Raw genomic sequence first — 25,317 nt, 5'->3', positions numbered from 1 at the left:
TGCTCCCACACTCTTTCTCCCCCCAAGACTCTCCAAATAAATGGCTAAAAAGAGATCTACTTAAAGCTGTCAGGAGTGCCGGAGCTAACAGCCGGGCCATTCCGCACGACCTACTTTCTGACCCCCTCTTTTCAGGGGTCACTTGTAGGCTGCCACTGGTGGGAGTGTGGGGTAGTCATGCACTGAATGACAATGGATAAACATGAAATGCTCCTTCAGTTGCTTCTTTGCAGTGGCTGCTGAAGAGCATTTTTAGTGGACTTCAGAGAAGAGTTTTCTGTGAGAAAAATGTCATTGTATTTTTTTTAGTTTAAAAGAAGATTTCAGTGTTGCTAAAAGTGATAAAATGTCTGTGATTGCTTATTTTTTAGTACTCTGAAGTTTTCTGATGGAAACAGATGAGCAGAACAACACTGAAAGACTAACGATTTCATATGACCCGGGTTGATTATATCAGATATTCTAAATGCATGTTTTGCTATCGCAATACGATAGAGATTTCCCCCATCATTAGACCGCCTATTAAAAATCCATAGCTGGCATAGACATTAGCCTATAATTACTGACCCCTTCTTAAAGGATTTTTTCCCAATTCACCTTGTTAATATTGTGTGAATGATACATTATTCCATTGCTTTGTGTTAATCACGACAGTAGAGTCATAAGGGCTCTCCCCCAAATCTCAGTTTTAACATTAATGACCTATTCCTCATTAATATTAATATGCACCTTTAGTAAGGAGGGTGGTGGATCGTACCTGGAGAGCGAGTAGAAGATGTGAATCTAACTGGACCGCGATAGGAACAAACTAGTAATTAGATGACAGTGTACAGTAATAGAATATATGCCCATTTAGTACAAGCCCACGTACAAGTGCAAAGAAACATGTTGATAATACTTACCATTCTGAGGGTCTGCAATCATTTATTTCTAGCAAAAAAAGAAAGCTAAATGGACCATTTGATACAAACATCATGCCAACAATTAAACATTAAGGTGGGATCGTCTGGGGCACCGTTGCTACTTTATGACCAGTACGACCTGCTGTGATTAAATGAGCAATGAATTCTGTTTTCTCCCAGAAAATGGTGCTGGCAAATTGCTGGCTATCAGTTCATGTCCTCAAGCTCAACTGCTCTTGGTTATGCAGCCAGGACAGTGACTTGAAAAATAACATCAAGTCCACCTTTGAATGGCTAAAATATAAAATGAAGCTTTTGGAGTGAAGAAGTCAACATTTGGAATAGATCCAATTGCGATGCAATGGTTGTCGATGTGAGATATTAAAATTGGTTTAATGATGTAGATTTGAGGTATGTGCAAACAAAACTGAAATCAGGAAGGGGGCCAAGTACATTTTTCAGGGCACCAGAGAAAAGAGAGGAAAAGAAGTGAGAAAGACGAGTACATGCCGGTGGGCTACTGGTGAGAGGGCCCGAGTTTGACGGATGTTTTCAGCGATGACCATCTGCCCCGAACAGCAGAGGTGCTGAACTGCAGGTTTTAAAGTTGGTCCTTCCAACAGCTCCAAATGAAGCAAAGGAGAGGACCTCTGGACAAAAGGTTGTGCTGAGCGAGGAGTGAGGGCCACGCCACTGCTGTACAACTTTAATTTATGATGGATGAGATCAGACGAAAGGTCAGCTGGTGATAAATATGAGAGCATTTGTCCCGGGAGGTCATCAATTATGCTGTGGTTTCTAACTTTCGATCTTGGGGGTGAAATAGATCTCTTTTTTGTAAGAATACTATCTCTCAGTAAATTGGAATGTATTAATCATATTGGTGATGAAATGGGCTGAACTGTGAAGGCAAAGCAACTTAAATCCAAACCATGATCAATATCTCAGGGTCTCTGTCCTGAGGTGTAACTACAACATAGGTTACAAAGATTTGAACTTGAAGTCCACCATTGATTTGCACTACCCTCTCATATTAACCTGCATATTGACTTTTTTCTTGTTATTTACAGTATGACAATTTACTGGCAAGAGGCCAGAGGCATTGCAAACGACATTATATTATTATTATTATTATTATTATTATTATTATTATTATTATTATTATTGTTATTATTACCCAGTGATCTCGAGACCATACAAATGATTCACTTGCACGTGTCCTTTCACTTAGAAATACAAAGGACTAAATCTAATAAATGTTTGTCCTTTCAGATTCAGGTCACTTTCCTTATGGCTTTATTTAACGTTAATGAACAAACAAACGTGTTTGTATTCTGTGTAACCTTCGCGTCAACAGTCTTTAATGTGTTTGAAGATGTTCAGGAAAAAGTGGTAAATTTCATCCTGGGGTAATGAAATACTGAAGTCAATACTTGAAAGAAGTGAAAAAGCGGCAATGAGATCACAGTAGCTAACCTTTGACCAAGGCCACCATCCTTTTATCATCACCATCCTTCCCTTTTCTTCCCCTTAGCACCAAAACTGCCGCCCCAGGAAAAGTTATTAGCCTCCCTTCTATTGTTTCACAAACTTAGCTGTGTAATGTCGAAAAGATTGCCATGATTAAGGGACAAACTGCAGCAAACAAAACAAAGAAGGGAAAGAAAGGAAAGAATATTGCTTGATGGAACGGGAGGTAAAAGTCCTAATTCTTTCTTTTCCTCGGTGGTATATATCACTTCAAGTGCTGAAGGGGTAATGGTCTTTTTATTCAGCTGACAAGAAGCCAGGATGTCGAGCCCCTTTCCAATCGATGGGTCTCTATTGTCTCTCTGGTGGCCCACATAGACAAAAAAAATAAAAAAAACCTTCACTTGAATTATCCGCTACACACTCTAACAGCTTTTAAAACCGTTGAAAAGATACGAATATATATTAATGTGGCCTTTGTCAAAGGGGTGACCCTGATGAGAGACTTGTGTTACTTTTGAGAGTGTTTGTTAGTGTGTTATTTATCCTTTGGATTTAAATTATACAATTACAATGTCCCAGCATGCACACAGTTGACCCGATTAAAGAGGATCTACCCTATTTTGCTGAAACACTAAATAAATATCTAAATATCAGAACAGAACAAAATAAAAAGCTTAGCATTTTGTTTTTAAATGAAAGAACAAAACAATTGTGTTTTTCTTAAGACAGTAGTGAGTTATGGCTCTGGAACCATCGACCCATATTTCTGCTGTCACTTTTAACTGTTTTTATCTCACCTTTCCACATGCCTATAAGTCTTTGTTTGCAGGGGGACATCTTGATTGTAAAAAGCCCTGCAAGAAAACTAAGAAAGCTGTTATTAAACGCCTGGTCAATAGTCATATTTTGTATCTGGCTTACGAGTGCAGTAAATACCCTCTCTGTGGAACCCTGACAAGTGCCAAAGACATAGCAAATAAAACATCTGAAATCGAAAAATTCTTTAGCTTGCTCATGTACTTGAACAAGGGTATGTGGTATTGGTTTAGTTGTTATTGTCACTACACCCCCACTAATCAGCAAAAGAAAGGGATAGTGGTAATGATGCAGCGAGGGGCTCCAATCTTGCTTCCCTCGTCCCAAGGTGTGGTGTAGGGGTCTCCTAAATGTGCCATGTCGTATTGATCCATATGAACCTTCTAAAAAAAAAAAAAAAAAAAAAGGAAAAAATAAAAAACAGCCACACTAGCACTTACACATTTGCCCAGCTGAGTTAGTGCTATTCCTGCACTATAAAACAATCAATTGTTTCTGTGTGGAATGTCTTGTTTTCCACACGATAACCATTTTGTGTTTTTTTTCCCCCAAATATGTTACAAAAAACAACGACAGTATTTGTGGGGTTTTTTTTCTTCAAATCATGTTAAAAAAATAAAACAGCAAGTTGACATTCACTGCATGGCAATCATAGTACAGTGTGAGAATGGCAAGTGAAATTTACTAGTAAAGAAAACTAGTAAAATGTTTCCACTCAAAAACATTCTCAAAATCTCTCCTTTACTTAGAATTCTGAGTGGAAAAACCTGACTAGGTTTTTTTCAATTAAATTTCACTCACCATTTTTTACAGTGTAAGGGGTCAGAATTTCTACCATATGTACTTTTTTTGGAAAGGGAATTAGTTCTTTATCTACATAATAATAATCCAGTTCATTGGAACAAATCAGAGTTATTCCTAAAGATGCTAACTGTGTCATCCAAACAATTTTAAGAAAGGCAACATGATGATAGAGAATGAATAAAACATCAGCTGCGCAATTTTCAGAATGTCATGCCTGCACTAGATTTGCAAGCACCAAATTTTGTGATGCTAATATTTTGACTGCAGAAAGGCAGAGGGGTGATGGCGGGTCCTTGCAGCACTACGTTTTTCCAAAAGCTAATATGTGGCCCACTGATGAAAAGTTCTGCCTTTGGAATTAAGTTGAATGTCCAGCGTTATCTCTGTTGGAATTCTCTTATCGCCTTGAGGGAAGCGAGTGACAGATTGATGCTGAAGTTCTTACCTGAGCCTCCCAACGTATCGCTATATGTATCCTGCGAAGGACAGATACTGTTAGTGAACCTTGCTATTTTATACTTAGACTTCTCAAAAGCTGTTGACAGACAGGGGTAAGGGAGATGGCCTTGACATCCGTGTACTTGGGTGGGAGACAGATTTGGTTTCAGGAGATTCACTTTTTTTTTCCTTCGGACCACTTTTTTTTTTTTGCACGCCACATTTCATGAATGATTAAATAACAAATGTTGATGGTTTTTGAAGAATATCTATATTTAGAAAAAACATTGCATATAAAAAAAAAAAAACGGTCATTTTTCTTGCTGGCATAGTTTGATGACATACTATAAAGCTAGTTTCAGGGAAACAATATTCAAATATAACTAATTGTGTTAAACTATTTGTCCATGTGATCACTCCATCTTTATAAACAGAGTTATGAGTTAACAAAATTGACATTCACAAGTGTGAGTATACTTTACATTTAAGGAATGTTTGGTTAATATTAATTGTAGTTGCAGGTTTACTGGAAGCACTTAAGTCGTCAGCTCTCTTAATTTAGATCTTCCAACAATTTTTCAACATTTGAATTAATTTTGCTTTCTCCTAGAGTATTACACAGTAATAATGTTAAAATGTTCTGTCATTTTTGAGCAGAGAATATCGGTACTTTCTATTGTATGAACATTGATGTCATTCGAGCCTGAGCGCATTTGAACACAAATAATTGCTCCATTATGATAAAATTGCTGTAATATTCTAAATGATTTTATTCTTATCAGTTTGTTAACAGAATTTGAGGGAAATTGTTGACAATTTTGTGCACTGCAAAAAAAAAAAAAAAAGTGAAGTGCCACATCAGTTGCATGGCCCTTGTGTTTGACACTTGCCTTAGCCTTTACTAAGCAGTGAAAAGCTGTAAACGTCAGTCCTGGTCACACCATTTCTAATAGTGCAGTAACCCTTCTGCAAACTGTTACGCAGGCCTCTGTGATATGTGGAGAGAAGTGCATCACCAGTGATCAGAACATCCGAGCAGCATTTTTTGAGCCACAGTGCAATGGGGGATTATGACCTCTCACTTTACACGTATGAGGATATCAGAACATCAGAATACATCTAAAGCTGGGGTGCTGAAGCTGAATATCTTTTGGCAGAGCTATCGGAAGGACCGGCCTCTTTCTGAGTTGCAAACGTATCTTATACTTCAACGATAATCTGCACCTGGACATTGTTGTTCTACTTGCGAGTTTATCAGAAAAATATTTGTATTTTATCATTTGCCAGGTGTAGCATGGACATTGTTTAAGTCTGACAAGGTCAAGAAAAAAGGGTGTGTATGCGTGCATGTATGTATGTATATATGTGTATATACACACATACATACACACACACACACACACTTATAAATGAATTTAGAAATTGAATGATCAGAGTGGGAACATATATTTTGGTTGAGATTCAAGAATAAATGTAGGATAATTTTATTGAATATCTAAAAGATTAGATTATTTAGATTTAGATTATTTTCACAGCCAATCTAAGATTGCATTGCATTTGATTAATACAATTAAAGTGAAACCCTGGGTAGTGCTCAAGAATTAAAACCGTCTTGACAGATCATCCATCTTGATCATATTCAGAGTGCACTGTACCTGTAACTTATATTCGAGTGAATCTACTGGGTCTCTCAGAGACTAAATGTGAAAGTGAGAAGACAGGAAAAAGCTGAAGGAGATCCATCAGGTGATATATTACCCTGTAGGCATTGTAATTTGTTATATAAGCTTCATGTAACCTCAGCGGCAAGATTAAAGACCTTCAGCTCAATGTATCAGTCACCCGTCAACTGCTGGGTCAATTTCCCTTTAACCCTTGTTTTGTGGTTCATAACCCTCCAACAAATATGACACTGTCAATCAAAAAGTATAGGCAGCACATTTGCCGTCTGCCATTCGTAAATTCGGCTTGTCCTTATTTCACCCCACGAGTCAACTATAATCACTTTAATTGTCATAGTTATTAGTGTTTCTGTATGTGATACCTTAACATAGTCAAACATTTTACGGTATTGGCGGTAGACACTGTCAGTGGTACCCCTGATTTGAGAAATGATTGTCTTGAGAGGCTCACTGGTCATTAGCAGCCAGCAGACACTGAACGCATTACAGACTGTGACATAAATGACTTAAACGAATCAGCGCATCTATTAAAGGGTGTGTTCACTCCATGGTGCCATGATACGATAAGACCCATATTTTGTTTGTAATCCTAATGACTGGCGTAGGTGTGCATTCATCATGGATTATTGGAGTCTTAATTTAATTGAGCTGAAGCGATCGCCTGTAAATCACATTACACTGTCATTTCTTTTTACAGGAAGGAGACAAATGCCACTGCTGGCTGAGCCTTGACAAGGTGGGTGTTCCAACAGGCAGCAACATTCTGCCAACAGAGGCGCTGTTTGTTATTCATAATAAAGCCTTTGACTATCAATTACAGGAAGGACTCACAGAGCAGCTGTAATGCCGGATTATTTTGATCAGAAGTTTATCTTCGTGCTGTTTGCAAGGTGAGTCTTTATTACTTTACTGTATTGCAACAATGCATTGACTGCACTGACACTGCCAAAAAGCAAAATGTCCGTCAATATGGATTGAACTCTGAATAAGAAGATTATAGCATTGTATGAAATATGCACATCAGTTCCCATTTAGTAAACTTTCTGACAGCATGATCAGAGCCCCACTAAAAGTCTCAGATTTTGTGAAGTTTCATTGAGTTTAACACATGGCACAATATATATATATATATATATATATACAATATACAATATATATATTGTATTGCAGCAAAACAAAAACCAAAAAAAACATTTCATAAATGACTGCATGGAGAAGAAGAATTGTTAAAGGCTCCTAATTCTCAAATATATGTGATATGATTGTAACAGTGACGCTATGTATAAACTCCAGGGATATTGTACTTTGTATGTATGAACCGTGTTTATGGAAACATTTAAAACACAATGAAAGTATGAAAATCCCAGTATAGCCCAATTGTAGCTAAATTTTGAAAGTGCTTTTTTTGGAACTACCACTGTCAATCAAACCCAATCCACCCAGTAGCTTTTGAAGACTGAAACTTGTCAGAACGTTTTTGAAAGACAAGACAGTGTTGAGAGCTGTACAAGGCATCAGTTAAGAAGGCCGAAGAAGTGACAATGTCGACCCTCTGAGGAGGAGGCCAAGTGTATTGTATCCTCTAACCTTGTCTTATTGCCACACAACACAAGCGGCAGTGGCGGCCCCAGCCGCTATGATGGAGCACCTTTCTTCTCCTGAGAAAGAATGTTTGCTTACTATTTCATCATCCCTGGGGGCCACAGGAAAATAAGCCCATCAGTTGTCATTGTGACAGGATAAAAATGGAGCCATCATATTTCAGTAACACAATGCAGTCAAAGGGGTAAGTGAGAGCCGAGTATTGAGGTGAAGTGCCATCCAGCACCTATCCAGCAATGAATTATGGTCCATCTCTTTTTGGAGGAAGGAGGGGGGTATCACAGATCATAATCTAGTGTTATCTCTGCAAAGATAATTATTGCAAATTACAATTACTGACCCAGAATTATGCTGTGAGAGTATAGTGACATCTTCCGCTCTTAAACATTTATCTTTTCACTCCAACATAGAATATCTGCATTGTGTCAGTGATTTATTCACTGGTCTGTGCTCCCCAGCTCCACAATCATTCTTCACGTACAACGATTGGACTGGGTCCCTTGAGTCCCCTTGAGCTTAATGTAAGCGCTTCTTTTTACACATGTGTTTTGGACCAATTTGTGCCCCCTCTTTTGTCTTCGGCGAATAGGGAAGATGTCTGGGATTTTGAATTTTCTCCACAAGATATATGAGTCCTGATTGCAATTTAAGGGGGCACATAAACTCCATTGCACATAAACTCCTCTGGGTGCACCATAACAACTGCATTGTGCAGGACTTCTTAGAAGCTCTTAAATCACAACCAAGCACACATCTCTGATACAAATTCTGCGAGAACTTTGGCATTGATTGCAATTAAAAGCAACATGTCTTTCAATTTGAAAGGAATTGTCTCGGGGTTTTTTGGCTGAGGGATCTATTTGTGTACTACATCCTTGTTCTGAGAAAAACAGTGATTCGCGCTACTCTAAAAATAGCCTTCTACTATAGCTTCCATGAGCATATGAGTCAATTTGCCTTAAAACATCAATAATTATGTCCTGTGAGTGAGTATAAACCAAAATGACACCAAGTACACAAAGTTAATCGGTATTTTAGAGCGCTTATATGTCATCAAAGTACTTTACGTAGTAGTATTACCTCGACAGCGGTGTTTAAAACAATTTTCTGTGTTTCATGACTGTTCCTATTTTGCGATAAGTGATTTGTACAATGACATTTAGCACATTGAATAGCAAATCAGGAAACATAAACTACTGAACAAAATTTAAGTCAGCTATTATTACATCACACAGACTCTTGTAGCTCCAAGTGTGACATTTGATCTTTTGCATATTATTCTCTATACTCAGCACTCGGTTTATTTGCATAAAAATTGGCTGTCTGTCTACTAAGCAATGATCTGCTTAAAGACTTTGCTGAAAAAAAGTGTGTGCGTGTCGTGTGTGTGTGTCATGAATATGAACCAGTGACAGTCCTAACCTCCATGCCGCAACAATTATTTGCCAGCACCCTGATATTCACATTCAAACAAATCAAATTTAATTCTTATGAGACACATGTTTAAAGAGGTGTACACTTTCAGTAATTATTCTGTAAACTCAGCCACACATTCTAATGCAAATATATTAGATAGTGACACGGCAAATACAAAATCCAATTTGTTGGTTATGAAACACATGTAGGGAAGAAATGTGTGCACTAATTATTTCTGTGGCATCTTGCTCGCCCCCTCCACCCATTTCATCCACAAACTGAACTGGATATTACATTTGCTTAAAACTCAATCATTAAAAAAATGAAGACTCAATTTGAAAAATTTTAATAAAGATAAGTTGCCGCTATCATTGAATCGGGGAATGCTAATCGGTGCTTTCATTCTGGTGGCGGCAGATAATGTCACCCTAGCTTGAGGCTCTTATTTTGCAATAAAGCATTTACATTCTAATGATTTTATTATGGCTTATACAGGCTGTCTGCGACAGACTAAGGGAGCCTCGGCCCCTTCCTCCCAGCTTTGCCCATTCAAAACGGCTGGCAAATTGTATCAGCTATCAGCTCATAGTGCTTTTATCAAGCTGGCCCAGTGGCAAGCCATGGCCCACCACAATGAGCTGTCTATTGCTTGAAGAGTCTGTATTTAATCATTTCTGCTCACTGGTATTGTTCTGCTTACAGTGCATAAATAAGTGCTTGAAATAACCCTGGAGTGCCACTGACAATGAAGCAAAGTATCTGTCTTATTTATCTTCTTCACATTCTTCACCTTCACCTTACATTTATATCCATATATGGTCTGGTTTATATTTTCTCTTTCCACCATATTCTTTATTTGCTGCAGGCAATGTTTCTTATTCACTCACCTATCATCTTGGAACAGAAGAGTTGCTAGCTGATGAGGAGAAAGCAATTGAGATACAGATAACAAAAAAGTGCCTGTTCCCTGACAATTCCATTAGAAAATTGTTGTGAAGAATAAAAAGAGAATGGACTTCAGCCAATTCTTCCCAAAGTTAGTGTTTCAAATATTGATTTAGAAGATAAAACACACCATAGCAACATCAATACAGGCATTTTAATTGTTGCTGCAAATGGGAGTCTCAGAGTTTGATGGTAATTTTGTTCTAAAAACACCCACATGGCTTATCTGCTTTGCTTCTCCAGTCCTTTAGATCAATTTAAATGTAGGCAGATATCTGGTTGGGATCTTCAAATTACAGTAATCATGGTTTAAGTTATAGCAGGTCAACTTGGGAGCAATCCTAGTCAGCAGTGTGAAGTCCAACATTTTTATTCACTGTTTCACAAATTTTCCTGAAAGCTCTCATCACTGTGATTAGAGATTACAGCAGTGCGTGCAGCAACTTGCGACTCACCACTAATGTAGGTCTTACTTGATAATGATTTTAAATTAAGTTACTGTACACAAAGAGAGTAGGCGAACCGTGGTATCGTGCTACTTTTTCTGTCACACTGTTATATATAAATCTGCTTTCAACATCCAAGTACGCAATCGATTCCAGAGCTTGAAGGAGCATGTATGTTTTATTTGATTGTATGTGAGAGGAGTAGTATAATGACATCCTGCCATATTGAATTACTGTTTTGCTAAAATGGGTAAATTTTATGGGGCCGCAGAGCGAGACGGCAACAAGATGTGTTTATACTGGGGATATGGAACATTGGAACTTTATTCTCCCCCTGTGTGCATCAAGTAAGTGACCTGATGCCCAGTTTGTATTACTGTCTGTTTGGAAGGCACATTTCTGGTTGGCTGGTGAGAGCAAGTTACTTTGGCTTGGGATTTACCTCTCATGTCTGACGTGTTCTGCAAGCGTTGGTGTCAGTTAAATATTGAGAACTGTAATGACGTGATGCCCTCATCCCCAGCCTTCTCTGGTTTTCAGGCCTTCTCAAAGAGTCTGGCCATGGCTATGTGTTTGGGGTGTACCGATACCCTTGGCACTGCAGGGCCAGTATTGTGTTCCAAGTTTAACTGGAGTGCTTTGAACTCTATTTGGAATTGAATCACTTTACCCCAGGGCAGGTTTGTCACTATAGCCTCATGTATCAACACAAGATAGAAGACGCCTCAAAGGGACTTTGACTAATTGGGGGGTTAAACCGCTCTTCATGAATCTCTGGCCTGATCCCCTCAAAATATAATGAATCTCGGCAGGTTCTGAAAAGCCAGGAAACGCTTTTTGTGACCTTAGTTTGTGGGGCATCATTCAGAGAGACGTGACCGTAAGCCCATCCCTCTTTTCCTGGGGCAGTTAAATACCTGCTATTGTGCGCTATTGTTGGCTTATTGCTGTTGTCCCCTTTTCTTTCAAGCTCAATACTTTATTTTGCTGTATATTGTTACTCCAGAGGAGTTCTTTTTATCCTGAAGGCAAACATCCAACTAAGAGACAATATCAGCCGCACAAAAGACCTTAAAACTCTAATATATCTTTTTTTTTCTTCTGTACCGCTCTTACCCTTTTTCTGTCTGTTGTCCTTGTCTTATACACGCAGTAGTATCACCACTCTTCCGTGGAATAATCAAATTGTTTTGGAATTTTGGGGTCAAAGAATTCCTCTGAGCTAAAAATTAAATACAGGACACGTTTCAGAAGGTATATCTTGAGACGAAGAACAGTAGCCACACCAAAGATTTTTGTCATACGGACCGCTTTTCCTCACGAGGTGTGCTAGCCTGTATTTTAATTATTATTATTACTTGTTTCCCTTCTGTGTCCAAGAAGAAAACTGTTGGTTATTAAATTATTATTATTATTTTTAGATGATACATAAGACAAATCTTTCATGGAAACAAACAAAGAGCGTGATGTCACCATGCTGCTGATGGTATTCCACATGTTCCTTCCTTTCACACATTCAGGTTTTTAACCATTATGCATCCTCAACACATCCACAGTCGAAGGTAATAAATACAGTCATAAAGTCATGATGATAAGACAGCATTTTAGATTAAAGCTTCTTTCCTCTTATTTTTATGAGGGGGAAAAAAAGAATGTGTGGACTTTTACATTAGGCACATCAAGGTAGCGCATCACCACCAATCCGCTCTCCTTTCAGTCACTGCATTATTCACTGTGTGTTCATTTCCTGTTGATCAGATTGACTGTTTGATGTATCCCCCTAACTTGACACAATGCTGCTGATAAAACAGCACCAAATTTACTTATGCTGGTGACAGACAGCAATTTAGCAGCAAATGAAGTTGTCTAGAAGACGATGCCATATTACATGCATACGCTGGCAAATAACCTAGTTTGAATAATCACTGCCACTGTCTGTTTAAATGATTTTTATGCCCATTTTAAAGGAAGCCTTTGATATGATAATACTAATTCCCTACCGATGAGAGGGAGGTGGCGAGAAAGTGGAAATTATTTCAGTATTAGCGTGTCAGTCAATTCTGTACCCCCCCCCCCCCTCCTCTACATCCTTTATTAACTGGTAACTCCATCCACTGCACTGCCAACGATGGGTTTGCATTCATGCACAAGACAAGCTTCATATTCATACTCATATTGGTTCTGCCAGTTTGCATGAAATAATCTTGTTTTCTTGTTATACATTCTCCGCAGAATAATTTCTTGGTATAAATTTTATCTCAATATTAAGAAATGCCCTGCAAGGCCTGTTTTACTAGGTTTTAATAAAAAAAGATAAAACACAAAGACTGTAGTTTTGAGCTGTTGCGAGTGTGGTTGAAAATGTATTAAGTTATTTCCAAATCTTGTATTTGTTTTCTTGACAACATTACCGTATTTTCCGGAGTCTAAGTTGCCCCGGAGTACATACATAAATGTAAGTCACACTGGAGTATAAGCCACATTTTTATTATTATTATTATTTTATTTATTTATTATTTTATTATCTATTATCATTATTATTATTACTATTAATAATAGTAGTAGTGATATTAGTAGTAGTATTAGTAGTATTAGTATTAGTATCAAAAAATGATCGAAAATATAATGGAATTCCCTGTTGTAAACACAAGACAATGCTAATTCATCAAGAATGAAGCAAGAATTCTTTTCCACATCATGGTACTGCACTCTTGTTCATCTATCTATTCCAGGCAACATTTCTCAGTGCGAAGCTCATATAGTAAGAGTCTTATAAGCATTAGTACTTCATTTAAGTCAGTGGTAGCATCCTGAATATTGATTGGCTGTAGCTTCATTAGCTGGGAACTGACATCCTAGATTGATGTCTCTTTAAACTGGGTACTGGTCAGGGATACCTGGGGAATCATCCTATTGACTTTAGACTGTTTGTGCTACCAGGTCTCCAGAGACTATGTTTTTGCTTTAATGGGATCCATCAATTCAACTACTCTTTTAATAAGTATTGTTGTACTATTCACAAGAGACTATAGCATCCTATTTTTTGGACAAGAGTGAACAGATATCTCTGTGCCTTTTGTTAGTTTCTGCAAATGGAATTTACAACATAAGGGTATTGTTTTATTTCACCCCTTGCCAAGTCATGACAAGCACTTTATTTTAACCTGTTCTTCGAAACAACAACACATACAGCATTGCACAAAGAAAAGATGAAATTCTGTACGAGTAATCCACAAATCCCTGTTTCAATGTCTTGCCTTCATTAACCTAACCACTGAGGAGAGAGACATAGCTTTGCACAGAGATTAGTATTGTGTAATTGAAAGGGAGATTTATTCTGTGTGGAAGACAATTGATTTTCATACACTGGAGTCCTGTTGTTCTTCTTAACAGTTCCTTTGATTTTCCTCGCGTTTAACACACAATGACCACAGGAACTTGGTACACATATAAAAGCACAACTACACAGTCCTTCAAGTTCACCTTGTAAGGTGCATGGGGGAGGGGATGCCGGTTGCCTTAGACTGTTTAGCAATTGTGTTTGGCAGGGTGAGAGAGAGAGAGAGAGAGAGAGAGAGAGAGAGGGGGGTAGAGAGAAAGAGAGAGAGAATTAAGTGATCTTGGTACATGATGAAAAGAAATGCTAATGTTAAGTTCATTGATCAACTGCTGTGCTCCAACCACACTCCCCTTTGCCCCATGCAATATCAATACATTGAAAACATCATTTGTATCAGCAGTTGTTTCTTTAATTAAGATCTGGCCCAAATCTTTGGTATTGATTCGTGCCATTACCTTATCGACATTGTCTCGGCAAGCTGACTCAGTGGCTTTCTCTCTATTGAAATGACTGTGCTTCGGGGTACAAAGTGCACTGCAGTATTATGTCATATAAGCAAGCCACATCTTTGTCCGTTGTTCAAATGAGGTATTCAAGGTAAGTGGTGCAGAGCAGTATTGACATCTGTTTGTGTCACTTAACAAAATTAAACATGTGGGAAAATAGCCCAGAAGAATGCAACTGTTAAGGCAGAAAGACTTTTGGATTCTACTTTTTTATTTATTTACATCTATATCGTTGAACGAATATAATTTTGTAAGTGCACTACATACTGTGAGAGGTTAACCTGAGTACCTATGTGAAGCTAATGTATAATCTATTTGTATCTTTTTCCTCATATTTCTCTGGTCTCCAAAGGCATTCTCCCCAAAGAGTCTTGCAATAAATTACTTTGAAATAGCATCCATTCCTCAATGGCTTCAAAGGTATTTACTTCATCATCATTAAGAATCTATTTCACAGTCATTACAGTGATTGATACTGTCATAGACACCATAAAGACACTTTTTCTGTATGGAATATGTCTTTACTTGGATGTCTTTTTCCGTCTAATTGAACAATGGCAAATTTTCTTGGGCTCTGTTATCTGGGTTTTGGTAGCTCATCCTTACATCAGCCAAGTACTGCTTCCCCGAAGGCCCCACTCTTTCACCCTCCCTATTTGTCTTGCTTCCTTTGAGGCATCTTCACAGCCGCTTGGCGTCTCCTCCCCATCCAGCCCCTCACATGTATTTTATTGGAGAAGCTCCTGAATCCACTATGTCTAGCTGTGCCTCAGGTAGGGTTTCTTAAGAGCCTGATGCCGCTGATCGTTGCCTCGCAGGCAGCGTTTGACACTCAACCATTCCACGTCACGCTGAATACCGCCAGTCAATCCCACTTGTCTCTCTGCGTGAAGCAGTCCAGCATCCACCCACCTGATAAAATAAACAAACCCCCTTTCGCTCCAAGGCCCTGAAGTGTTAAATTTGTCTCCCCCCCTACCTACCCCTGCAGACGTGTGCCCCATGTTACACTCCTCCAAGAAGAAAATTCTTTTTTTGAGGCGGGGTAAAAGGATCGGTGGAGGCTTTGCATCTCCATGGGCATTTTGAACAGCGCCTGCTTCGCTCCGATTGCAACCACCGCAAACAAATCCAATAGCCACCACTAATCAGATCATCTCATCGCCAGCACTTTTCATGCTGGGTTCCTCCCTCAGAACCCCTTGTACTAGTTCCAGTCTGGTACTGTGTGATAAGACACTGGAAATTTAGTCATCATCTTCCGAGCAAAGGAGCTCAGAGGAGGGATTATGATATTCCTATAACCTTACATTGGATATGGACAGGGGCAGCTCCTTGCTCACACCCAATCCTGTACACAGCTGTCCATCCGGACTTTTCAGCCACATTGACTGGTTTCCCCTTTTAAAAGGTTGACTTGACAAGATTAGCGCCTGCTAGCCTCCATCGCGTTAGAAGAGATACCGAGGTAAAAACATAGTGTTTACTCATTCGGATACATATTTTCACTCAGATAAGAGGTCAGATAAATGTTAACTAAGAATTCTATATTTCCTGTCTACTGGTTTATACAGATTAGTTTCATATGTATTATTCATCCAGCAGCCACCGCATTAGAGACACCTGCACAAAAATATTGACGTCATGAAATAAAAAAAAAATATCTCTCGGTATGATGCAGTGCACTTTGACAGTACACTGTAGACTACAACCATAATATATAGTTTCAAATTTAGCCACAACATTCAGTTCCGGAATCAGTAAATGGTGACATACGTCCCATTTTAGTAATTTGAAGGCATCTTCCATCAATCCATTTTCTATACCGCTTATCCCCACGGGGGTCACGGGTGTGCTGGAGCCTATCCCAGCAATCATCGGGGAGTAGGCAGGGGACACCCAGAACCGGTTGCCAGCACAGGGCACACAGCAGCTTAAAAATCAAAATATGAGTTAGTTGAGATGCATGTTTCACTTAGTCATTCAGAGCAGTTTTTGGCAAGTCAGTCATAACTCATTGCGGAGAGGAAATGATGTAGTGCATATGCTACATTTTGGTTAGATCACATCTCTGTATCCTTTAGTTGAACTCGCAGGAGGTGCATCAATTACTTCCCGCTCTACTTGGGAGCTCATACTATTGGCACATAGCTCTCATTTATCTAGGTATTTAGACACAGTGGAATCAAGGACGTGGATAAAACGAAATGTCAGCTAAAAACATAAAAATCTGGAAAACCGCCTGGTGAAATGAAGTTAGTTTGGAAGAGTAATGAGCTTAGTGGTTTTTCTAAAGAAGCCCAATTACACCAATGGAAAGACAAATCATATACCACTGAAATAAATACACTTTGGATGATCTCCAATCAGGCCATCATATACTTTTACACTCAGTTACTTTCAGAGATAATTAGAAAGGAAATGTATTCTCTTGATTGCTTTGCATTGCAAAGACTCTCCCAAAACCCCAAACAATGTGACAAAATAAAGTACTACCTCAGATTCAGTGATAAGTTGGAAACAGTAAATTGTGTGGGACAGATAATTATGCATCAGCTTCTCTGTGAAGCAGCTCTTTACTGTCACATAGTTTATTTTCCTTTCCTTAACCTCTTCCACGCTGCATCTAATCATGAAAAAGAAAAATCCCAGAATGTATCTCGCTCCATTAATGGAGTCACGCTTGCAGCGTAACATCAGTCAGCCTTTAGAAAGGCCTGCGTTGCATTAAAAACCTCATTGTTCTGTCAATTTTTAAAAAGTATATATTCAACATTTTTGACAAGCTGTGTTAAATATTGATGATCATATGTTTGAAATAGTTTGGCAGGATATTTTAGCATAGTCTTCACTGTCTCTGCTCACCTTTCACCCCACATTCTTTGTTGTCTTTTCCCATGCACTAAATTTGTTATTTTACCTTCTGTGATACAAACTCGTTCAAAGTCACATTAAATTAGGACAGGTCTGTTGTGCTGAGATTGAGAGTCGCAGCTACAGGAAGCAAGAGTTATTGTTCCAACACTAGCACCAACTCCCAGAACGACACTTTTCATTCCTCACATCAATTTTTATTGAGGAAAGAAGTAAATTATAAATGAACTTACACATTATTTATTTATTTATTTATTTATTTATTTATTTATTTACTTACAGATTGTAGGCATGCACTTTTGTCAACCTGGAGGTGTGAGAAGATCTTAACCATTCCTTCTCCGCCTACTCTGTATCCACCTTCTTTTTACTTTGTTCATCTATCCACATTCAGGGTGACAAAAATCAATCATTCCATTCTCTCTGGATGGCTACACATTAAGAATGGGGACAGCAAGTGAAATGAAATACACATTTCCCGTTGCTGATCGTCTTCTATGATAGGTTTGTAAAGCTACAAATGGGTGCAGGTACGATTTCTGAAATCATAATGGAAGCATTTGCAGTATGTCTTCTAATCACCCTTATTGCACAGACGCTAGGGTGTTGATAATGCGCTTATCTCAAAGCAAATGCATCGTAAGTTGTCGACTGCAGCAAGCCAACCGTGTCAGTCAGGCCATGAATCCCTTCTTTGTAAAGACATGACACATTGTCACAGGATGACCATACAACAGAAAAATCACACACATACCACCAAATGTGAAACTACATATTATTGGACAGTTGTGCTGAAAACCCTTTTATAGATTTATGCAACAGTTAAACAAGGCCATGCTGAATGTAAATGTTAATTATCAGCGTATTGTACCTATGTCTCTATGTATGGTAATAGTTTTTCTTTTTTGATGAACAAACATTGAAAAATCTAAACATTCTTCACACTGTCACAATGCACTTTTCCAAATGATTATGCATAGCAGTGTTTCAAGACTTTTTGTAGGTTCTAAAGAACTGCAAATAGTCAATATAGTCATCTCTAATATTGAAAGGTGCAATCCCATACGCACTGCAATAATAAGAGTTGAGAACCTTTTTTTCCTCTTTCAACAAATTAATGCAGTCGTAGACAAACAGTGTTGATTCAGAGGGCAAATTAAGCCTTGAACAGGCAAGATAATGTGCCTGTGATCAATTAACACAGACACAAGGTGTACCGCTTTCACTTTGAAACTTTCAGGGCTGGCCGACAGCCCCTTTGTGCTTTCCTCAGTTGAGCAACACTAATCATTTCAGTGGCTTGGATCTAAAGGCAGCCCTGGATTCACAGTATGGATTTTGCCTGGAGACTGTCTCCAGGCAATGTACTGTCGAGTCAAACGTGTTCACAACATCCCTAATCTTACTCTCGGACACTGACATGACATAAAAGACAATATAACTAATTTTTTAACACATTGTTTTATTGTTTTTATAATGGTGAAAAACAGTGTGGTCTTTGGGAATCCATGTGAGGCTAACACAAGCATAATCAAGGTTGTATGTACATTATTCTGTGTGTATTAGATTTCAAGATAACTGTGCACAGTCTCACTGTGGATTACCTAACCCTATCTCATATCTTGTTTGTTGAAGGGCACATTCAATGACTTTTTAGGAAAAAAAACAGTTTGGTCACAGAGATATTCTGGCTATAATGTAAGATGCTCACTGTCTAGCTCTAGTGGTTCACTCATTCATAAAATGTCCGCATGTAAAACTGCTAATAGTGTGATTTATGTGAAAAGAGAGATGGAAATCAATCCATGCTCTAACCATGTCTGAAAAACCTACATAAGCTTTTCATTGTACGACATGTGTTCCAACACAATAAAATGTTGTGTTACCTTTGGCTTTAACCTTCTTTTTAGAAGAAGTGAAAACTAACACTCCCTCCCTTTACAAATCTGAATGGTAACTGCAAATTAATGATGTTATATGGAACCTATGGCCTTGCTAAAATGTATTACACATTTGTGTTTGAACATACCATGCCATGGATTAGGGTCTGCGTCTTATGGGGTTTTAGCATTATATAAGTCATAATCCACTATGAACCAACATTACAGGCCCATTCGCTCGCCCACTCCTGTTCTTAATGGCTATAGGGTTATAGCGAAATTCACCACAGATGTCATCCCTAAGATGAATGTCTTCATTCTGATGTGTAAGGAATGGAATCCAAGCTCTGTCTGTAAGATGATCGTAAGGGAAAAAAGAAGGCATGGTCAGCTGCAAAAACACAGGCTGTGCCAGATAAGGCTCTTGTGTTCTATTCATTTTATGCTGAGCCAGACACCCGGAAGAGTTCTCAGGCCCAAAAACCTGCAGCGCTAATTACTATGTGCTACTTACTGCAAATGAGAGGGAAAGACAATATGAACCACATAAACAGTATGTCTGTTAAACATTTGAGCGATAACACCTCATCCTAATAACAAACACAAATACTGTCAATTACCATCTTGATGCAGAGCAATCACTACCTCCAAGACATTTCATCCCATACATTTATCACATACATTAGATTTGTAATAGTTAAGGTCGTTCAGGACACAAGTCACTTTTATATTTGGAACACTATGTTTGGGTATTATCAAGCTTGCACTGTATAGGAGAGTACAGGGAGCAATAGAAAGCTCACAAACTTTCATATGGATGAATTTACAAAGTGTCAATCGATTCTCTCTCAGTGATATTGCACATTTGATGGAGAGTTCCAACCACAGGCATATGCTGGCATTTAGACACATTTAATTACGCAAGTGTCCACCAGAAATTGGCACATCAGCCACAACGGCAATCAAATAATGTAGTGGTAAGTGATGTGAAGCACTATTATAAGTGAAAGTCATGTTATCATTCATGTGATCACCATCATGCGAGGTCAGCAGAGGCTCCACCATACATATATACTTACTTAACTCAGGAAACTCAACACTAATCAGCACAATTAAAATGGGACAGGAATTGAAAATGTTGAGTTTTCATTGCAGGCAAAAAAAAATAGTGCAGCGTTAGACGGAATTTGAAAGAGCATTTAAATTTAACATTATAGGCTATATCATTGCATTGGTCTTTTTTTACACACCAGGGTTTGCACATTTTTCATCTACACACATTCTCATGTCCAGACTTCTGACACACGTACCGCATATAACTGGGGAATGAGTGGGCACACACACCAAAGAGGCATGTTTCATTGAATTCTGAAGCTGGCTGTAAATCATGGAGCATGGAATTTCCCTATGACATGTGAATGTCACTGAAATCCATGGTGTAAAAAAGCCAGGGAATGTGTTGTCACCAGCCGGGAAGTGTGCACCCCTCCAGATAACACGTTAACACTTTAAAGGAGATTTTTTTTCAATTATTATTCAGTAGAAAATACACCCAATAAAATGTATTTAGTCAGAAAACCATACATATGATTAGGTTGGTGAAACAAGGTTTGCTGACACCAACAAATATCACAACAAAAATCCTGAAGTAGCTGACGGACAGAATGCGAATGAATCAAACCAAATTTTTTGGATGGGTTTCAAAAACCTTCCACCCTTACAAAATGTTACTATCATTCATTAAAACATGACGTTCTGTCATAAATTATTATAAGTTGTGTATCAGATCCAGATGTAAATACCTGGAACTATCACAGTCATCTTGTGCTGCTAAACCCAAATGATTTCAATCTGCAGAAGAAAAAAAATACACACACTCACACGCATACACGCACAGACTTCCCGGCCCACTGCTTTCTTTCAGTATAAAAGTGATGCTAGCACGAGTTAGCATTTCAAATACAATATGTCCAGAATGTTGGAAGGCTAATACATGAAGGTATTTAGTTATTTTATTTCTGCCTCTGGTGTGTGTACACAATCTGACATAGCACCAAGTGTGCATGTGTGTGTTTCTCTTCTGTAGCCATCAGATGGGAGAGGTCAGTGCCTTTGGGCTGTTTAACAGACATCAGTTGTTCTTTCTTCTACAGGAAAAGGATGCAGCAGATTATTATCCACAGATTCATAAATTCTTTATGGGCAAGCTGAAGTTATAAGGGCTGATGAATTCAGTCTGTGAGATAACCCATGCCAAAGGCCCCCTCCAACCCTGTCGTCACCCATTGTAGTTCAGATAGAGATGGGAGGGGGGGAAGCCTACCATTCTCTTTTTCATGCTTTGATTATTTTTCTTTCTGTCCATCTCTCTTTAACAGTGTAAATAGTGAATTTAAGTTGAAGGGACCTTGAGGCAAACTAAAAGCTGTTTTTTCGATATGCCTCTGAGACACTGTTTCTGTATGATTGACCTTGTTCATCTCATGCAAACTATCCGCAGACATCCCTTCCAAAACGGACTTTACAAACGTACCGAAGCCTGTCGGTCCTCGAAGGCATTTATCATGCTTTTGGCTGGTTCGCTCTGAGTTTACATCGAAGCTTATCTGCAAATTTGTGAACTTTTACCAAATGCAGTCTGTCCAACAGTTGACGTTCAGCATTCGTTTCCACATCAATCACAGTTTTAGTTTCTGCTTTCAAAGCTGGCTACGGCCTTGATGTTTCTCTTTTGCCAATGGATATCCAGAGGCTGTGAAGCCCCCCCCCCCCCCCCCCCCCCTCTTATTTCTAAACATTTTTTTCTTGGGTTTGTCTTGTGTGGGGTTCACAGTAACTAAGCCAATCTGGCTTTTCCCAAGCATGCAGAGGAGTTATCCACCAGTTTGGGCTTTCTATGTAAATGAGGACATTGTGACACCCCAGGGTGTTTCACATTGGGTACATTGCTGGAAAAAAAAAGAAAAATATTTAATGTTTGTCGCTTTCTCCTCAATATTTTTCATGCCTTGTGCATATATTTTAGTGGACACACTTTCTTCCTTGCACTCATATTTCAAATGAATACTTCATGCAAATAATTCCGCCACATAAATCTCAGTCCAACCCAACACTAGCTGCTGAACTAACTTGTGCAATATGAGGTCAGAGACCCCCCATGCCACTGTGGTCTATGTAGTAAATTGGACTTCAACAGAGTATGCATGCTGGGTGACATGAGGACTCCCATGTGTGTGTTTGTGTGTGTAATTTACAAACTAATAAGAAACTATGTGTATTCTACAAAAATTAGAAAATCTAAACTCGATTTAAATAACAGAACATTTTTTTGCCACCTTGAAAATAATTTTGGAGAGGTTGGAATTCCATCTGGCGGTGACTTCACAAAACCGGTTTTAATCTAAGACTAGAATGGTGCTGTTGGGAAACCAACATTTGATCTTAGCATAGTGAGGTCCCGTTCCCCTCCCTCAAATGCTGACCGAGAGAGAAGCTGCATGATCTAGACTTGTGTGATTACTCTTAGAGGTCAGACAGGTTAAAAGGTATTCGATTAAAATCAGTTGATGGCAAACTGTGTCTCCCTTTCACACATGCACCACCTATAGACAGATACACATGCACACACTAGACCCTCTCATCTAGCCTTTTGGGAATAAGGGAGAGAGACGATGGGTTAAGTCTTTATCCTGCACTCCCTTCCTCTCTTGAAGCTTGTTGAGGTTGTAGCATAGCAAGGTGTAGCAACAGAAGTAGGTTTTAGGAGTGTGAAGTCAACCTGTATTTTAGGCTAGGGGGAAAAAGGCTTTCCACTGTTTATCAAGCCACAGTAAATCCAATTAGCCTGTGGCCTGCCTTCCAACCCTATTAACCTGCTCATCTGAGAGAGCACTCAACAGCTCCTGCCAATATCTCATTTCTCTCACATTGGCTGATAAGATCGTCTCAAGATATTCACTGGAGTTTTCTCCAGCTCTGTCTCATTGCCCAGTGAACCCACAGAACTGCAGTGTACATCCAGGAGTTTTTCATTTTTCTGGTTATTGCTTCTCCTCTTCACTAAAATTAGAATGTATTTGTTGTCTGTCCAATCCATGGCGCCCAGTAGTTCATCCTTTTCCTGCCATTCATCATTGTTCTCACCTTTTTCACCATCTCACCTTTAGTCTTCTACGATTAGGTACAATGAAATGACATAACGCCTGGGATAGTAAATTCCCGTCCCATGTCTTGTTTCCTTCCAGACAGTGATCGGGGCGCAGGCCCCACTGTCTGACAGGAGGGGGAACTGATTTTCCTTATCATGGCCTGCCCACAAAGGACCAGGCCAGGCCTGCGTGATTAGCATTCCTTGGTGGAGATGTGTCGGCCCTATTTCTATCACAGAGACAGATTGAGGCTTTCACTCAGACTGGTGACTGAGTGACATATGGCCCTGACCGCGGGACAACATTGTTATTTGAGTTAAGAAATCAATTTGTATCAAATGTACACTGTAATTTATTTGTTGCCTTTGAAGGGAACCTGGCTAAGATAAATGGAATGGACTAACCACCCTCCTCCCCTACCTTGAGACTGAGCTGATAAAGTTCTTGTGAAGACCGTGATAGTTACCTGAGTCTGGGTAAAAAGTGACAAACATGTTTAAAGTTGTGTGGTGATCTTTAAATCTCAAAAAGAACACCTTGTCGGACATGATAGAACATTTCTACCTCTTCCCCCCCTGTCTGTCAACCGGCTTTGCTGACATACAGCTTTAGTATTTTTGCTGACATTTTGCTTTATCACAGATATCTTACAGCAAAAGAGAAATGATTTGTTCCTTTTTAATATATATTTTTTTCTCTCAAGTCACACTGAGCATCTTCTTGCTCGGATCAAGATGGTCTTTGGGGATTGGAAAGATTAATCTTTTTTTTCCTTGACATATTTTCAAGCTTTTGAAACAATAATCATATCGTGTGATGTGAATAGTGGCGCTAAAGTTCCACAGATAAAAATGTGTTTACACTCTTCGCACATCATTTTAGAATATTAACAAGGTTGTTATCACAAAGATGTTTGAGGTGATACTTTTTTTTTAAATACAAGTAAATTATTTCAAAAGATAAGATTGACAAAAATACAAACCTGTGATTTTTGGCATATCCTGAATTACATTTATTAGAAATGTCATAAAATATTCCAAAGCTGAACCTGCTTTTGTAGATCAAGCAGTTGCAAAAACGATGACAAAATCTGCTTCCATTTAGTCTGTGCTTCCCTGATGGCTAAGTCTGAGGAACAAATGTCTTCTGCATCATTGTGCCATAAGGACTTAACACTCAAGCCATTGGGGACCACTTGGAATGGAAAACCTCTCAGCAGTTCAACATATATTTTACAGATCAGTGCACATTAACTGTTGCAGGTAATTGCAGTGAGCCAGGCTGTGTACAACCCAGCAAAGGAGATGTATACGTGTTTGTTTTTCTTCTTTCAATCTAATTAAAAACGGAGGTAATTTGATTAAAAATAATCAAGAATGTATTGTTTACTGGGAATCTTTTAGAATAATAATGCTCATCCAGCAAAGAAATGCCCACTATAGGGATGTAGAGGACAACAAGAAAGCAAGACACATGGCTCTAACTTGACAAATGTATCTTTACAGGATGTAAATAGAAATGTGAACAATATTTATGTTATCTATTTTGTGAGGAATTAATTCAGCAGTTTTTGCTCCTATGATGATGGGGATTGTATAGCAGACTATCCCATTAACATCAAGAGAGTTCTGCATTCCTCAGAAACAGCAGTAGGAGGAAAAAGCAGGTGACTATCTCTACACATCAAACACATATTACGCCTCCAGGTTGAGCCAGCAATGCTTCCAGTTTGGGTTTTCAGAGGGCTGCAAAGCAGAAGCAGTTATGAATTTCAGTACAAAATTTAGATATGCAAATGTCCTCAAAGGAGCTTCCATTTAAAAAGGATGCCATATTGCCTCAAAGCCACATACTCTAAAGCTAAACAAGATTAGGGAAATTGAATCATTTCAAAAGCTGTGGGCAGAATGTAAACAGGCGACCATTCTAATCCTCTGGGCCAGGTGACCATCTCATCATGTCTACAAACAAACTGGATGAGAAATAAATGAGAGGAGAACCCGACTGTACCAGCCCACTGAAATGATACAGAGAACCTTCTTTTT

At 38.8% G+C, this 25,317-nt stretch overlaps 1 long non-coding RNA gene across 4 annotated transcripts in view; it reads left to right on the top strand.

The window, feature by feature from the left end:
- The window catches only part of LOC148392145 (uncharacterized), a 247,396-nt gene that overhangs the window by 63,758 nt on the left and 158,321 nt on the right, over positions 1 to 25,317 (top strand). For all 4 annotated transcript variants that reach the window (XR_015860896.1, XR_015860897.1, XR_015860898.1 and 1 more), the window contains exons 3-4: positions 6,813 to 6,851; positions 6,936 to 7,005. This is a non-coding gene — a long non-coding RNA (uncharacterized LOC148392145). The remainder of the gene's footprint in view (positions 1 to 6,812; positions 6,852 to 6,935; positions 7,006 to 25,317) is intronic.

The sequence above is a fragment of the Syngnathus floridae genome, chromosome 10 (genome assembly GCF_059516105.1).
Source record: "Syngnathus floridae isolate MCC-2025c chromosome 10, RoL_Sflo_1.0, whole genome shotgun sequence".
Taxonomy (NCBI): Eukaryota; Metazoa; Chordata; class Actinopteri; order Syngnathiformes; family Syngnathidae; genus Syngnathus; species Syngnathus floridae.
This window is presented reverse-complemented; position numbering and strand designations above follow the sequence as displayed.